This window comes from Heterocephalus glaber, unplaced genomic scaffold (genome assembly GCF_053883595.1).
Source record: "Heterocephalus glaber isolate CG9 unplaced genomic scaffold, H.glaber_assembly_v1.0 deba00001608, whole genome shotgun sequence".
Taxonomy (NCBI): Eukaryota; Metazoa; Chordata; class Mammalia; order Rodentia; family Bathyergidae; genus Heterocephalus; species Heterocephalus glaber.
Genome location: NW_028258379.1, coordinates 3,531,807 through 3,546,611, shown reverse-complemented (window position 1 = coordinate 3,546,611; position 14,805 = coordinate 3,531,807).

Genomic DNA, 14,805 nt, shown 5'->3' with positions numbered 1-14,805 from the left:
AAAATCATTTGTCAATTAAATTATGATTAGGCCTAGTCTTCTTGCCTACAGGCTGGCTATGACCCGCTGAAACATAACTCCATTTTTGCCTTTGGTCACAGTTGAGACCTCAATAGTCCCATGATGCTGTAGCACTCAAGGGCAAGATTAAATCAGGTGAAGACATTGTGATTCCTGGAGAACTGAATAGTAAGAGAAAGGTTTCACCTGGGGAGGGACAAATTCCTTATCAGCTTAACTCATCCCACCTACTGTTGTAAGAATGTCTTTGCTCATTGCCTTAATCAACATAAGATCCTCACCATCATAAGATCCTCCTGATCATAGGATTACCAACTGCCCTCTGAGTCATCTGATACTTCCTCTGATTATAAAATCCTTGTTAATTTAGGATTATCACCACCCTCTGAGTCCTCTGTTACTCCTTATGAACCCAAAAAATAGTAGAAATCTCAGGGTGCCTTCATCTTTGCTGCCCAGAGCAGCACTGATCAGGCCCAGAACCCAGATTCTTAAGTCTCACTTCCCGTCTTTATTGTTTAATTCAGCTTGTGTTGTCATGGCTCACCAGAGACTAGGACCCACTGCAGGGGTTCTGGTAACATCCCCTTTCTCTGTTCCCTACAAGAATACACAAAATTTCACTTCTATATACATAGAGAAAGCTTGCCAAAATGTTACCCACTCTTTCTCCATCTATTCTATGACCTAGTAAAGCCTGAAGGAAGAACATGTAAAAATCTCCATTTTTAATTACAACTTCATGAACAATTAGATGAACTCTACCAAGTTAATTCATGTGTGATTATATTTAATGCTAAAGATGGCTTCCTAAAATATCCTTCTCCACAAATGTCCTAAGAGCATCAGTTCCTTCTTGGCTTATGTTGTTGAAGTTCCTTACTCTTAAAATCTTCTTGTCCTGAACAGTTCAGCATTTCTTAATTCTTCATTGCTATTGTTTTTTCTTTGATCTGAAATCTTCCTCTCATGAAGCTCATTTCATCTCAGCCATGGTGGGTGGTATAAGAAAATAAGAGGATTGTGGTTTTGAATTCAGTATTGTTGTGGCTATTCGTCCAGACCCTGACCCTTCTACCTCTATGACTTGGTACTTGAGTCCTCTCAGCTTGAAGATGGATGGTTGCTACTTCTTTAAGCATGGTATCCATGTTCCAAGATGAAAGCAAAGGAAGGACTAATATGTCTGCTAGCAAGCTTTTATCTAGGAAAGGATCTTTTCTCTGAGATCTTTTGGTTGTTTATGTTGGCTTGAATCATGTTAGATGGTAACCCTAGAGTAAAGAAAGGCGTAGAATCAATTTTGTTTCCTATTCATAATGTGAAAGGAAAATGAGGGCTTGGTTATTATAATCCACTCTGAATCATCCTTCACTCTTTATCCTGAGAGTTGTGACTTGTGTGGGAGTTCCATCACTGTGGAAGGTTTGATACAGCACTTTTATTTAACTTCACTGTATTGTCACATATTTATAATCACATGTGCTACGTTTGGTGGATTTGTTGATCATATTAACTAAGTATAATTGAATGAAACCTCACATAAAGGATAAGTGTCTTGAAATAATTCATGCAAAATGATTAACAAAAAATCATAATTTGAAGATATTGATACATAGTTAATGAAAGGCAAACTACAAGATAAGATTATTTTCACACATATTCTGAGCTTAAGGTGGTCATAATCTAAACAGGTCAGAGTAGAATTCAGACAAAACAAGCATGAAATTATTCAAAACTGAAACATCTGAAGGCCAATTCTTACCTCACATATACATAGACCCTTGGAATATTAGTGTGAAGCCATTGTGAGTAGTTTGAAAATACAAAGAATTAAAAACATATGAGCATAAACCATTCAGAATATAAAAATAAATTTCTGCCATTTTTAAGGGTGTTTAAATTCATGGAATTCTTAGTCCATTACTTTAAAGTTTTCAGTGAATTTGTCAATAATATATTTTAGAACTTTATTCAGAAGTTTTCTAACCTAATAGGGAAAGACAAAATTACATCATTGGGGAAACACCTGTTTCTTTGCCGCAGCATGGTTGGTTGAAATGACATATGGAAAATAATATGGTATAAACTAAAATTAATTTCTCTGTCAGCAAATGCTGCTGTAGGACTCCTGGGGATAATGTTACTGCTACAGATTTAGACAAGGGATCATTTGAATAAATTATCCAGTGTGAAAGTACAGTTATAGAGTTGAATAAAAGTGTTTAAAAATTTATCATTTTAAGGTATTTTTAAAGATTATTTTCAAATAATAACTATACAAATAACTTCATCTTTGTGAATCACTACAGGAAAACATACAGAGATTATGCAATCTCACCATCAAATGGATTATTGAACGTATTCCACAGGAGAAGCTATGGCATAATTGGGCGACATATTCAATCAAAATTAGAATGCTGTATCTGCCCTCCCTCCTCCTCTCCTTTTCTCCCTCCCTCTCTCCCTATTCCCCCTCTCTTCCAGTTCCAAGCATTAAACCCAAAGGCTCACAAGGGCTAGGTAAGTGCTCCACCACTCAGCTACATCTCAGGCCTTCAGAGGAACTACAATGACCTAGCACTTCAGTGTGCTGGACTTCTGTTTTCATCATCTCAGAGCAGGCCGTCAAGTCATGTAGCAGGAAAAGAAGGACTGGAGTTTCTCCCAGGGGCTTTTTACTGCCTTGGAAGGAAATGACTCTGGTCACTTCCCCTTGCATTCCATTGGGAAGAATTAGTTTATAGCTCTATTAGTGACAGTATGATGGGAAACACAGTTTGTGTGCTCAGGAAATAGAAGAGAGTTGAATGCTATGAATTACTAATAATGTTTTCAATTTTATTTTTTACTTTAATTTTTATAATTTTTTTATTAGTACATGTTTACATTACGTAATGATTATATTCCTTGTGGGGAGTTGGTACATGTACATAACACATCTTAATTCTTTTTTTCCTTCTCTTCCCCTCTCCCTGCCTCCTCCATTTCTCCAGATCATAATGTTAAGGTTATGTAGATACAGTATACAGATCATAATGTTAAGATTATGTTGATACGGATACAGTAGGTTAAATATCATATGGTTTCTCTTATATGAGAAACCCAGAATATGTATAAATTAGAGATAGATAATAGGAAACAGGAAGATAGATCTTTTGCAAAAATGAAGGGGACTAGGAGATTATTTCCACTTTAATAAGCATAATTTTGGAAGGAAAGACTGTTAAGAGTAAACATTATGTAGCAGTTTCTTTGGAATAGCAAAATAAGTCCAGAGCAATATTACAGAGATAGAACCATATGTGAAATTAACTTAGTACACTTTTCAAAGATAATATATTTTAGTAATGAGGTAGAAAACATAGTATCATTGATGAGACTAACTTTAAAATACATATTTTTCAACACAGAAGTTTTGAAACACGTGAAATGGAAAGTAACTAGGGAAATATTTTCCATTTCATAGAACTTTTCTGGCAATTTCAAGATGATACAGCTATAGAATTTGAAGATGAAATAAGTATTTTTGAAATAAAAAGGCAAGTATCCCAAATTTGTTGATAATTTCTGTAAGGATAAGTGGCTGTTAGTTGTATATTGACTTAACTATTTTTAGAGGGAGCACTTTGGACATTCAAAGTCAGTTATACATTTGATATGTATGTAATGAAAAAATAGTTTTCAATGCTGTAGGGAGAGCATTTTGAAAACAAATCTTTAGAAATGTACAAAGATTTATTGAAAATATCATGGAATAAGACCTACATAATCATTCATATTATTCCAACTTTTAAAATTCCTAAAGATTAAAGGCTATTGAATAATTATTATATTAAAATAAATAAGTTGATACACACACATATATATTCATTAAGCAACATTTAAATTTGGATGTTTCATATCTGCATGAAGTATATATTACTGTGATAACCATTGAACTCACATACCTAAGTATATATACTGAGTCTAGAATGGCACAATGTTCATACAAACAGCATCAAGAAAGAGCAAAGGCGGTAGTAGTGCTATAGCAATAGGACAGTCTAGTCAAGGTACCAATGCCCATCTAAACAAGAGGGGTTGTCAGGTCAGAACCATGAGACTGGTTACTGGAGGGAGCAGTTTAGTGGACAGTAAAGATATGGTTACCACAAAACAAATTAAATATTCATTCAAATACTCTGAAACTTACTAAATAATTTAAGAATTTGACAATAGAATTTCTTGTATTTATTTTTTATTGGTACATGTTTGCCTTACATAGTGATTACATTCATCACAGGAGCTCAGTAAATGCATGCAATGCATCTTAATTATTTTTATTTCCCCTTCCTTTCCCTCCCTCCAACTTATTCCATCTCTTGGCTGCCTTGCCATTTGCAAAAGTAAATAACAGTACTAACAACAATAATACCACCTGTACTAACAACAATAATACCACCCGTACTAACAACAATAATACCACCCATGCTAACAACAATAATACCACCTGTACTAACAATAATAATACAACCTGTACTAACAATAATAATAATACCACCTGTACTAACAATAAAAATACCACCCATACTAACAATAATAATACCACCTGTACTAACAACAATAATACCACCTGTACTAACAACAATAATACCACCTGTACTAACAATAATAATACAACCCATACTAACAATAATAATACCACCCGTACTAACAATGATACCTCCCGTACTAACAACAATAATACCACCCATACTAACAATGATACCTCCTGTACTAACAACAATAATACCACCTGTACTAACAATAAAAATACCACCCATACTAACAATAATAATACCACCTGTACTAACAACAATAATACCACCTGTACTAACAACAATAATACCACCTGTACTAACAATAATAATACAACCCATACTAACAATAATAATACCACCCATACTAACAATGATACCTCCCGTACTAACAACAATAATACCACCCATACTAACAATAAAAATACCACCCTACTAACAATAATAATACCACCCATACTAACAACAATAATACCACCTGTACTAACAACAATAATACCACCTGTACTAACAATAATAATACAACCCATACTAACAATAATAATACCACCCGTACTAACAACAATAATACCACCTGTACTAACAACAATAATACCACCTGTACTAACAATAATAATACAACCTGTACTAACAATAATAATAATACCACCTGTACTAACAATAAAAATACCACCCATACTAACAATAATAATACCACCCGTACTAACAACAATAATACCACCTGTACTAACAACAATAATACCACCTGTACTAACAATAATAATACAACCCATACTAACAATAATAATACCACCTGTACTAACAACAATAATACCACCTGTACTAACAACACCACCACCAACGTTCTTGAGCAATCCTGTCCTTAGTGACTTTACATGTACAAACACATTTAATACTCACAGTCCAGTGGCTGAACATGTGGGTTTTATCTGTATGTTCTTGTATTAACGTTGTTAAATACCTGCTGATCAGTTTTAATCACTTATTTTTATTATGGTAAGAATACTCAAGGTGAGTTGTGCCCTCTTAAATTTTAAGTAGGCAATGCATTATAGTCGACTATAGACAGGGACAATTGTGTACAAGGGATCACTAATGCTTATTCAACTCGCTTGGCTGAAACTTTATGCTCATTTATCATAAATTCTTTGTTTCTATCTCTGGTCCCTTTCCACCACAACATATACCAAAAAATCTGGATTGTTTTTGTCATTTGTCTAACACTACAGCCTTAATAGTTACATGGCCCATGTGTCAAGGGACAGCAGGTAAAAACTGGTCCAATGTTTCACTCTTGTGCAACAAAGTCACCAGTTTTCCATTCTACAACGTATGTGTCCTCCCTTTCCTGGTCTTACTAAGTCAATTCCATACTGTAGCACCCTGCTTCTTTTTACCAAATTGTGTTGTACCAAATTAGTTGAAAATAGTAGATAGTACATATAATATAGTTATTTAAACAAGCTGGAGTTTTATTTTTATAAGATAAAACATCTTGAGGCCATTAAAGGAACTTCTGAATGCCACCAACAGCTCAGAGTCTACCTTTGCATACAGTCATCTTTGGTTATTTGCTTGTGTTTTGTTTTTTTTAAGCAACTTTACACCTATTGTTCTTTATTCTGCTTCAAACTACTAGAACTGGGCCTCTGAAAGCTATGTTTGCCAGACTTTTGGCTGCTGAATTTTGTTAAATTCTTCAACAGTGGAGGTACTGATGGAATTGAAAGTAGAAGGGTGAGAGAATAATTCTGATTCTGGCTCTGAATGCATCAGCAGTTGTGGTAGTAGCTGGTGGTGATTGTAAAAGTACTGGAGTCCAGATTGCTGTGGCTTTCCTCCAGCAAGACAATTCTTCATGCTTTTCAGCTCTGGTAGGTGTAGAGCTCTTTAGAAGTTCTGCTCCCTTTGTGTTAGAAGGTATACATAAATGGACTGCATTACAAAGCTATGACAGTTTCTTGATTTCAGAGTAACATCTTTTCGTCCTTCTGCTCCTCCAGCTGTTTGCATATATTTTAACACATTTTCTCTATTATATTCCTCTTCTTGAAATAGTTATATGGTTTTTGTTTTCCTTTGTAGCTCCCAATGGATACTTAGCACCCCTAGAGGTATCATAGGAAAAAAGATTATCAAATTAAGAATCTGATGGAACTTGAACAAAATGAACAACACATTTGAAACTTGAAACAAACTGATGAATTCATTATCAGTGAAAGATGTGATACCGATAACCCACGGCCTACTTTATTTTCACAATTACTTAAGATTTATCTGTTGAAAGGCACCTGAAAAAAGGTGCCCTAGAAGGTAGGACTTGGGAGCCCAATTGGACAGTGAGCCTGACCATTATGAGGTTAATGATAGTTTAAGGATGGTGAGATGATTTGGTTAGTCTGATGGACTGGAGAGTTTACACAGAGAAAATGAGTTTGAGGCTTAAGACTTTCATCATCAAGAAAGGCATAAAGCTGAAAACCAAACTCAGGATTTTTTTTATAATTTGTAAATTGCAATGTAAGTAATTTTCACACACTTTCTAAGTATCTCATATGCAAATGAAGGCTTTAATTGGAATGGAACATATAAATAAAATCTGGGAACCTGAGCCATTCAATTTCCTGAACATCCTTACCAATACAAGATTTTTTTTCCCTTCTTTACTAAGGAGATGAACATACTTGAGGCAGGTGCTTTTAAAGACAATACACATTCTTCACTGGATCTGCCCATTACCCTATTTACTTCTAGACCCATAACTAGAGTCATAGTACAGAGCTCTGGATGAAAATGTAAAAATTCTCACCAGGAGACAGAGCTAAATGTAAAGAGCAGATATTTAGAAAACATGTGTTAGAATAGATTCTAGGAATCTGAGTGGGAGACTATGGAGATCAGTTGTTAAATGGAGTTTGACCAGAGTAATGTGTCTCACAGTGGACCCAAGGATTCTGGATAAATATCCCAAGTTACTTCATTTGTTCTTAAATGCAGAGCTGGAATAGACATACTCAACAAATGTGAAAACCATCACGTTCATTTCTTGATCTGTAGAACAAGTGGTTTTGTTTGTCTGCTTGCTAGAAGCCCTAGGAATTTCTTCTCCTTTATCTATGAAAATATTACAGAAACTAGCATTTCCATAGAAGATGAGAGTTGAAGGGATAGTGATTCCTACCACATTTTCATTTAACCTCTCAGTTTGGCAAATGGATTATAGGAAATGATGATGGAGCATCATAAATCAATTAGGTGGTAATTTTGGTTTACAGCTGCTGTTCTAGAGATGGTATACTTATTTAAGCAAATCGACACAGCCCTTGATAGCTGATATGCATACCAATCAGTTAGGAGCTGTTTTCCCCTTTGTGTTCACTTCAAGGACCACCAGAAGCAGTTTGTTTCTGCTGACAGGGAGAGAATCACAGCATCTTTCCTCAGTCATGATAGTTTGCAGAACTTTGACCCTGCTGACATCCCCTAGACCAGTAGTTCCCACCCTGCGCAGCCACAGATCTGTCTCTTTGGAAAACTCTCTAGTTCAAGGGTGTAAAATGTATGGGGCTGCTCTTTCCAAAGTGAAAGACAAGCTGCTTATCACTGAAAAGAAGGCAGAGTGATCCTTTTGAATTTTGGAAATAGTGTTTACCAATTTGACTGTGTTGCTCTCACTCATTTGCTAAGCAACTGATGCAACTGACAGTTTTGTATGAGGCCTGGAGCAAAACAAGATTTCTCCTCAGTCCAGGTGTCAGTGTCAACTCTTTAACCCCTTAGGCATTTTGATCCAGCTCATATGATGGTGCTGAAGTCTGTGACAAGAGGGAAGTGAGACCAGAAATATTGGCATGTCCATTTTTGAAAAATAAAATTTACTACATCATTATTCAAGCTAATTGAGCAGTAGAATTAAGTTTTAGGTCTATTTTTAGACTTGGCTATGGGTAATTCAGGAACTGAGGTTGACTTCAGTCTATGGATGGAATTCATGATGGATTCAGCCCAGAGGAAGCTAAAAAGATGAGCCAAGGGCTTGCTGGGAATGGTTAAGCCTTTTTTCAGCTGTAAAAAAATTCCTACCTGCCTCACTTATTCTCCTTATTCCCATACAAGGAGCCCATTCTGGTCATTTTATCATGTCATTGAATATTCTGCCCAAGTGTCTTGCAGTGCAGCAATGACTCCTTACTGCCTTCCTTGTGTGGGATAATATCAAATACCAGAGGGATGATTTTTATGAAGACACAGCAGTATATTGTTCCTGCTCTGTCATAATCCTTGAAATAGCATTATTAATTACCAAGTCATTTTGTAAAGGTAGAAAAGCAAAGACAAACGAGGAAGACATGTTATGCACACAGAGAAAAAGCTGGTCTTGCCATCTATTCTTATTTCCTAACAAGTTAGAGAAGAGATGCAATAGCTTGATATATAATATACTACATGAGCACTGACACACTAAATAAGGAAACAGAGATGGAATGGCAATAAAAAACTGGCAAATGACATTTAATGAATGAGTACCTCCATTAATTTCTTGACCTTGTAAAGCCACACTTTTGCAGGCCTCCCTAGCTTACTTCATGGCAACCTCCTCCAAGCAACTCCTTAGTGCTGGCTCTACCACAATCTGAGTGTCACGTTGTTCCCAGGGGTGAGGGTGGATGGGACCATGCCTCCAGTGTTTATGGATGATTTCCTCATGATCTACTTACTTCTGTGGAAAAAATCTCTTTCCAATATTCCTACCTCTTGATGCTCCTTAAACAGAAAGATGCCCCTCAAAGGGCCTGTGATATGCAAAGACCATGCAGATCTCTTCTAACCACCAGGTTGTATGCAACAAAGATCTCTGGACCTTTCCTCAGAATTTCATGCAGTTTCTTCCACTTCTCCCCCATTAACCTGGCAACCTTCCAAGGGGCTGAACTGGAGACAGATGGCAGAGACCAGTGTTTTCAGCCTGGTTGTTCCCACAGACACCAAATGGATACTCCCCATGTTTTTAGCCAGGTAGAGATGGTTCTGAATCCAAGTCTAGGTTCCATACTGGGCCTCTATTGCATATGACTCCATCTATAACTTCTTTTGGTTTTTCTAGTGTTTCCTACATGTCATGTTGGGTCATGTGCAGTGAAGAGATGTGGTGAGACAGGCAGGACTCATGGTCCAGAAGACAGTCTCAGCTGTGGACTCAGGAGCTATTTTAGGAGAAAATAAAAACAGTTGGAAAGAGGTAAGTTAGTGATGTGGCTGTCAGAGAATGTAGCTTAAAACATGGTTAGGTTGGGCCGGGGATTTAGCTCAGTGGTTTCGCTGCCTGCTGTGCAAGCGCAAGGACCCGAGTTCAATCCCCGGTAGTGAAAAAAAAAAAAAAAAACATGGTTAGGTACCTAGATACCAGCCTAATAATAGCTTCTATTTTCTTCCATTCCCCATTTACTTTCAGCATGGGGAAGCTAGTTAGGGATAGAAATGGAATGACTGAGTACAATGGTTAAATATTTTTAAAGCATCTATTTTATATCTCTCTTTGATTTAAGTCTTCTGGTAATTTCCCATGGCCTTCCAAATAAAACCATATGCCCAAGTGTGAACCAAGGCACTGTGCAGCCTGGTCTCTGATTTCACTCTGCAAGGACTGTCATGGCAAAGTGCCACAGACTGGTGGATCTACTGTCTGATCACTTTGTTCCTGCAGTTAAGCTGGTTAACTTTTCTGAAATTGTTTCTTCATCTATAAAAATCAGATTAATAATTCTGAATTTAAATTTATATTGTGAGGACTAAATGAGTTAATATATACAAGTAAATAAAACGGTCATTTATTAGTCTTCAAAAAAAATTGATGAAATGGAAACATTATAATATTTAATGTGCCAACAATGAAAATAAAAAATAATTTGGAGTTAAGTTCATAGTGTGAGCTCAGTTATTTAACAAAAATCACACACATGCACAAGTATACAAAAATGTAGGCATTTGGTTAAAAAAAAAGACTGAACATAATTATACCTTTATGCTATTAGATTTTCCGGGCAGCAAACATTATTATGGACTCAAGAGTTTATATTCTTTGTTGGGATAATAATCCTGTGAAACAGAGAAGAGGAAGGAAGAAGAATTGGATCTCCACAAAACTATGTGAAAGAGGAGAGAGCAGGATTGGATAGGAAGGATTCAGAAGATAGACGTTACAACGCCTTCACCAACCAGTAGGAAGCACACTGACCATTGGAGGAATCCCTCCTTGGGCACTGTAGGCCAGGTCAACACTTAATGCTCAGTTCCTGGCTGGCATTGCCTGGGAAAAGCGTGATCTCAGTTCAAAAGCTTAGAATGATCCAAAAGTGTTAGTACCTGGACCCTGACAGCTGCCTGTACTCCTGAAGGTGCACTGGGAGTAGTCGTTTTGAAGGGAGACCAAAGTTGCTTATCTCCCTCCATAGCAGCCACATTTGTTACACTTTGGTTAAGAAAAGTAAGCAATTAAAAACTATCCTCTTTTCTCATAATTTTTGCTATTTTCAAAATACTTTACTGTTCAGAAAGTTTTTTGTTGATGCTGTTGTTGTAAAAAAAAAAAAAATACTGGGGATTGTATCCAAAGGCTTTTGCATTGAAATATGTCCCCAGACATTTTTAATTTTTTGATTATGAGACATGAGACAAGGTCTCTCTAAGTCTTTAAGTTGCCCAGGCTAGGCTTGAACTTGCAATCCTCCTGCCTCAGCCTCCCAAAGTGCTGGGATTACAGGTGTTTCTACCACTCCCAGCTCAGAACCATATTTTAATTATGCCCATTTCATTTATATACAATAAGATACCTGCAATGCTAGAACAGTTGTAGCTATAATAATTATCAGAGCTCATATGTGTTTGATGCTAATTATATGCCACTTTTTATATTCAGGGCTTACTCTGTACTTTCTTTCTTAGTATTTGAAACTATATTCTCATTTCATCTTTCAGCAGTCTTGCAGGAAAACAATAGACTCTACCCTTGGTTAGGTAGGAAAGGGAGCTTGTTAAGTGAACAGAACTGCAGGGGACCTGAGGGAGGGGGCAGGGCCTGGGACCACAAAATGGGCAGCACAGCTTGGTCAGAAGTCACTGTGGCTCCAGGGCTCTGGCTGCTCTGCTCTGGCCCTCTGCTCTTGCTCTCCTCCAGTCCTCGTCTCTGCTCATGGGAGTGCACTTCTGGTAGAGGCCGCGTCTCAGCAGGCAGAGTTCAAGTTGTAAACTGTAGTCTCAACCACAGTGTGGCGGGTGGAGAGGATGTCCAGCCTCTTTTAACACGGTGGATTTACAAATTGGAGTTTCCTTTAAGAAAGAAAGTGGTGTGATGGTAGAGCAGAACTAGAAGGGAAGAGGAGAAAGAGGACAGGCAGGAGAAAGGAAAGGAGAGGGAAAAGAAAAGTGAAGAAAAAGAATAGAAGGAAAACACTTCTCTTCTCATTTTATAGTTGAGGTAACAAATCAAACAACTACCTTTCAGATATACAGGTTATCAACAGTGAAGCCGGGACTCGACACCAGCAGCCTGAGTTCAGATTTGGTACTTTAACCTCCATGCTCCAAGGTGCATCCAGACAGACATTAAATACAGATGCCTGCCATCCAAGGTCACCTCTCTTTGAGACTCAGTAGCATTCCACACGGGGTGTGCAAGTGCTTACTGGTTAGATTGGAGTATCCACTCCGTTCCTTAGAAAAAGCAAAATACTAATTGAGACAAGGTAGCACCTTGAATGCATGATGCATCCAGAAGGAAAAAAAAGCTGATTTCAAGTGCACTCTGGAGTATTTTTGGGTAAATCACAATCCCCTCTAAGCAGCTTCTCTCAATTCTAGTTCACAGCCCCTCCTCCAACCCCTCTAGCTGGGCAAGATCAAAAGCCAGCTTTAAATGCTTTTTATACCTCAATTCTGATCTTTGATGAGGTACCAAAAGCAAAAAAAAGGGGTGTGTGTGTGTGGGGGGGGGTCCGTGTTCCTTCAAGAGAATACACTTTTCCCTGGGAAGTTTTCTCATTGATAGTCTATCCTCCTGAGGTTTTTTGTTTTTTTTTTTACACTGTAAATAATTTCTTTTTTTGGCCAATGATTTTAAAAATTTTGGCTTATTACTACAAATAAAGAGCAAAATAAAAGATAACAGCAAGTAGGGAGGTAGATCTTTCTCAAAGGGGAAGCAGATCAAGAGGTGGAAAGTGGGCCTGGGGATGTAGCTCAGGGGTTTCAGTGCCTGCTGCGCAAGCTCAAGGACCCAAGTTTGATCCCCGGTACTTAAAAAAAAAAAAAAAAAAAAGATGGAAGGTGGGTAGAGGTAGGGAGGCATAAGGGCTGAAAAAAGAAACTGGGACGTGTTATATACATGTACTGAATCCGAGTTGTTTTTTATATAACTTAAATATTTTATTTTCTATAACATACAATTGTTTCTTTTAGCAGTGGATTGCTTTTCTTTAAGCTTTTTAAAATTAAATTTTAATTTTTATTGGTGCATGTGTGCAGTACATAAGGGCTACATCCCTCATGGGGAGTTGGTCCCTGTACAGAGTTTTCATTCCTGTTCCCTCCCCTCCCTTCATCTCTTGATTCTCTTCCCTTTTGCAAAAGATCTACCTTCCTATTTCCTATTATCTACCTTTTAATTTGTTCTTTTGTATATTTGGGGTTTAAATATTCGGTTTTAAAATGAGATTTGTTGTTAAACAGTGACATTCTTAATAAAAATATCACTCATCACTTTCTCATATTCAATGTACTGGTTCCCTTGGCATTTTCAATCAAGATTCCAACTGTCACTTTCTATTTCTCAGTTTTCCGAACTTTGTCTCAAAAGAGAGTGGCAGGGCCCATTTGAATTTCCTTTCTCTAAGAGTTACTTTTAGCATATCTGGTCCTTGTGGGCCACATTCTGCTTAAAATAATGAAGACCCAGAGAGAATAGTCTTGTTCTTAATTTGCTCAAAAACCAGATGGGCAGTAAAGTCAGGATGCAAACATTTATCCCAGGAACTAGGGCGGTGAACATCTGAGGGATAGCATCATGTCATGATGGAAAGCACTCTTGCTCTGCATATAGGAGAGTTGGATCTCACCCAGCACTGTCATATATTAACTGTGAGCCTTGGGGAGGCATTAACCTTTCTGAGCCTGGCTTCCCTCTTCTTACAAATGACCACACCAACCTGTGCATCTCCGGCTGGTTGTGAGGCTCAGTGTGCGTAATGTGCAGATGAATCTGGAACTAGGGAGTGCTGAATAAGTGATTCTTTTTTTGGGGGGGGGTACTGGGGATCGAACTCAGGACCTTGTACTTGCCAGGCAGGCATGGCTCCACTGAGCTACATCTCTGGCCCAGTGATTCTATTTTTGTTGTGTGCACAGCCTGGAAGAAATCTCAGAAAACTGGAGGAGGCTGTTTTAAGTTTTCCTATTTTGCAACAAACATCCATTTTTCTTCCAAGGAGCTGCAATAGACCTTCCTAGGAGTAGCCAATCACAGATCACCCTCCCTGCACGGCAGGGGGCATTCCTGGCTGTCAGACAGCAGGGAATTCCCCAGCTGGTTTCCACACACCCCCATCCCAGGCACTAATGACCTTGGCTCAGCAAAGCCATGCAGCTCTGTCCTGCTGGGCTGCATGCTGTGGATCCACACCAAGGCTGGGCCACTGCTGGGCAGGTCTGCATGGAATTGGGAGGCGAGGAGCAGGCGGTTGCTTAACGTGCTAATGTTCCATGCTCTGCTCTTTCCTGTTTTACTTTTTACCTTTTAATTGCTTATTATAATTATATATGTATGTGAAAAATGTGTGCTACTGTTCTTTTCTACATTGTAAATTCACTGAAGGCTTGAGATGATGTCTATTCTTAATGCTTTTTGGTTCTCAACACCCCATAAAGTATTGTTGCAGAGTGGTCAAGAATTTATCAACGCATTTATAAATAATAAATGAATTTAGCAATCAAATATAGTACCACACTCTGACATTTGGAATATTTGCCTTTCAGCATCTTGTGAAATGAAAATCATAGGAAAAGGAGTTAAGTTGATAGGGGCAGCAGGCTTTAATGGAAACATTGTAGTGTCTTTATTTTATGTCAATTATTTGAGTAGCTAATCATGACTGAGATAGTATATTAACATGTATTTTGTTTCATCTATTGTCTGTCTTGTTTTTAATACCAAGGCATAACTGCAGTGAAGTGT